Source organism: Condylura cristata, unplaced genomic scaffold, assembly GCF_000260355.1.
Source record: "Condylura cristata isolate star-nosed mole 26May11 unplaced genomic scaffold, ConCri1.0 scaffold00009, whole genome shotgun sequence".
In the NCBI taxonomy this organism is placed as follows: Eukaryota; Metazoa; Chordata; class Mammalia; order Eulipotyphla; family Talpidae; genus Condylura; species Condylura cristata.
The window spans coordinates 62,828,725-62,832,865 of NW_004567110.1; positions in this window are offsets into that span (position 1 = coordinate 62,828,725).

A 4,141-nucleotide genomic window follows, 5' to 3' on the forward strand; every position below is an offset into this window, starting at 1 on the left:
GGCAAGGTATGGGTAGTTTCCCTACCCTGTAACAAAACCTTTAAGGTTCAAGTCTAGGTCCTTATTAAAGGCAAATGGAGAAAAATCAGATTGTTTCCCAAAGTTATTGTTTCTGTTACAGGACAGAAATTGGGCTCCCTACTGTATTATTTTTAAAGATTTATTTATTTATGCATACAGAACTGGGGTACAGGGCAGAGGTGCAGGGGCAGTGAGAGGCTTTACCAGAGACAGAGTTGGGAGCAAAACAGGTAGATCAATGAAGTACACTGCTGAGGAGAGCAGTGGGCCGGCCAGGAGAGGTCTGCTGCTTCATGTGGATCACCTCTGGGGAGGGGGATTGAGCTCACACCGACTGAAGCAGCTGCAGCCAGCTTGCAGTGCTGTGTCCTAACCCACTGCGCCACCAGGAAGGGCCCAATTTTAATGTTTCTTAAACACTGCTTTTATTATGTACTTTCTATAAATAATTGAAAACCTGCATTTGCTCCTTTTGCCTACAACCAGATTAGTAACATGCCAATGCAAATCAATTGATAATGGCTATTTGAAGAATTTTAAGTCTATATTCACATTTAACAGGGAAAACAAAACTGCTGTTAGCAAATGTTGATGTCTGCCATAGGAAGGCTACAGCAATTACACTTTCACTACCTTGGCTACAGAATAAAGTCCAAATGCCACTGCCTTATTTTCATAACCTTCCAGAAGGCGCCTTAAGACTTGTGACAAGCTTTCCAGCCTCAGAGGCCCTGCTTTGGGCCAACCCATTTGGCTGGGCATTTACACCTGAGGGATGGGTACTTTGGGTGCTTGATTTGGAAACTAAATCCTTCCCCATTCTTTCCCTTGTCTGTATTGCACACAAACTGTAATTTTTTAAAAAGATTTATTTATTCATGCATATAGAACTGGGGTACAGGCCAGAGGTGCAGTGGGTGAGAGGGTTCACCAGAGACAGAGTGGGAAATAGAACATGCAGACTGACTGAAATACACTGCTGAGGGGAGCAGCAGGCAAGACAGGAGAGGTCTGCAACACCATGTGGGTCACCTCCGTGGTCAGGGATCGAACTCATTCATGTTGCAGTGTTTGTGGAGAGCTTCACGATGCTGTGCTTTAATCCCTTGTACCACCAGGAATGGGCTAACTGTACTAAAGTCCCTTTCCATTGAAGGTCTTACACACTGGAATATATTTTTTGCCTTGATGCAGCAGATGGCAGAATCTATTTAAAGCAGGCAGATTTGGGGGTTTTGGGGTGCTAATCCCTGTTCTGTAACATAGGTAGGCCCAATAAGGGAATAAATGAAAGAAATAAACTCTTTAAGAGTCAGAAATTACCAGATATCTTAGAAATATAGAACCTCATGGAAGATATCTGAAAACATCTGTAAGTCAAATAGCCTAGAAAAAAGGGACTAATTCTTAGAAATATATAAGTAATAGAAAACCTGAACAGATTACTCATAAACAAGGAAATCAGACTAGAAATTGTCTCCCATAAAATAAAACCCAAGGTGCAGACGGTTTCAATAGTTTTACTAAATATTTAAAATGAACTAAAACTCAAGTTCTTCCCAAAAATTAAGAGGAAGTATTTCCAAACATATTTTTACAATGCCAATCCTGATACTAAAACCCGACAATCACACACACACACACACGAGAGAGAGAGAGAGAGAGAGAGAGAGAGAGAGACACAAGTCAACATGAACATGGATGTAAAAATCCTCAACAAAATCTCGGCAAACAGGATTTAACAATAAAGAATCATATATTATGACCAGGTTCTCCCTGGAGGCACAACAGGTTAAAGCACAGCACTATGAAAATATGTGCAGCCACTGCAGCACAAGTTCAATTCCCAGCCAGGGAGGTTACCCACACTGGCAAGGCAGACCTCTCCTGAACCGCCTGCTACTCCCCTCAGCAGTATGTCTGCCTGTTCTTCTCCCAATCAGTCTCTGGTGAATCCTCTCACACTTGCACCTCTGGCCTGTATCCAATTCTTATATACATAAATAAATCTTAAAAAAAATCATATATTATGACCGAGTGGTGTTTATGCCAGAGAAATTGGGATATAGTTCTATATCCCAAAATCAATGTAACTCATCATATCAACAACAGATAAAAATCATGACTCTATAAACAGTTGCAGAGATAGCACTCAATAGAATTAAACATACATTTATGGTAAAAAAAACCCCTCAAAAATACTGGGGATAGATGGAACATATCTCAACATAATAAAGGCTATGTATAATAAAGCCACATGTAACATCATACTTGTGAAAAACTTAAAAGCTTTTCCTCTAAAATCAGTTGTGAGATTTTCAACACTACTGTTCAACAAAGTAATGGACGTTTTTGCTAGAGGAACTAAACAAGAGAAGTATAAAATTAATCCAAATTGGAAAAGAAAACTATCACTACCTGTAGATGACATAATGTTGGTAGAAAACTCCTGAGATGCTGAGAAACTGAAAAATGCAGGTTTCTGCCCACTTTTGGCTGTGCAAGTGTCCATTACTTTTCTTTCCTTTTCATAATAAACCTGCCCATTGGTATATAAAAAACCATACAAACAAGCAAAAATATCTAATTGAAAGAATTGTTAAGTAGCAAGATACAAAATCAATTTACAAATACAGTGGTTTCTATATTCAAATGCTGACCTAGAAATCAAGAGCATTTATAATCACAACACAAAGAACTAAGCACCTAAAAGTAAACAAAGGTGATGAAAATTCTATGTAGTGAGCTCTGTATTGTTAAAAGAAATAGAAGGCACAAAGTGGTGGAAAGACAGTTCTTGTTCCTGAATTAGAAAAATTAACATTGTTAAAAATGGTTGAATGTGACCCTCCCTGGTAACACACCAAGTTTAAACACAGCACTATGAAGCAATGTGCAGCCACTGCAGCATAATCTCTGGCCAGGAAGGTGACCCATATGGGGCAGCCCACTTCTCCTGACCGACCCGCTGCTCCCCTCAGTAGTGTATTTTAGTAGATCTGCCTGTTATGCTCCCTGTTCTCTGGTGAATCCTCACAACAACCCCCCGACACCCCTTGTGCTGAGAAATTTTGTGGCCTCTCATGGGAGTCAGTTTTCTCTACAAATGTTTATCAAGTATCTTTTGCAGACCCTACAAGAAATGTGAACATCTATGCTTGTAGAGACCTAGTGGAACCTCTCAGCAACAGGACAGGCTCATTCTTTTTGTTTAAATTTCATTAAAATTAAACTTACATATACTTCAATTGCAGTTGTTACACTTCCATCTTGGTATTGATTTACCAGGTTAGAAAAACACTACTAGTGTATAAAGCTTCAGCGGAAAACATTGGAGTCAATAAGCATCTGAGCATATGTTATTTCTGAATTAGTCTCAGGAACCGCACACATACATTAATTGCAAATCTAAAGATAGCCTTCATTATACTAGTCATTACTGCGTAATTTAATCTGAAGCAAGAATCTATTATTTCCTGCACCAATTTTATAACTATACAGAACCATGTAAATATTTTGGCTCTAACACTTCATACCCTTTGATTTCCAGTTCCCTATGGGCAGCAATGCTTTTAAGTTACATGTTTATAAATATGAATGGACTTTTGATTGTAAGCTAACTCAGTATGCAATGGAGAAATATCATGCTGTGGCCACAGGACAGGATTTCTAATCACTTTATGGTAACTTTGCCTCATACAACCCTACATGATATGTAATGTCCATAATGACAAAGCATGTTTTATTAACACTTTGGCAGTAGCAAACACAAATAAAGCCCAAGGGAAATTTATTTTAACTCTAGAGCTGGATATAAAACACATTTCCAGTCTAAAATCAAAGTGGTCAAAAGAACAGTTTATCAGATTCAGACTTCATCCTATGCATGACTTAAGAAGCTTAAGCAGTGTATCAAAAAGTTGAGTGTAGAATACCTGGGCTATATATACCCTGTGCAAAGGACAGATAAATTCAGTTCTAAAGTCTGAAGCCTAAATTGTTTTAATCATAGCTTCATCTTTTCTTGCTTTGAGTAGCCTGTCCTCTGTAAAATGGAAAGTAACCCTTCAGAGTGGTAATAGGATTACATGCAACTGAATCTCCCTTACCAAAGAAACTG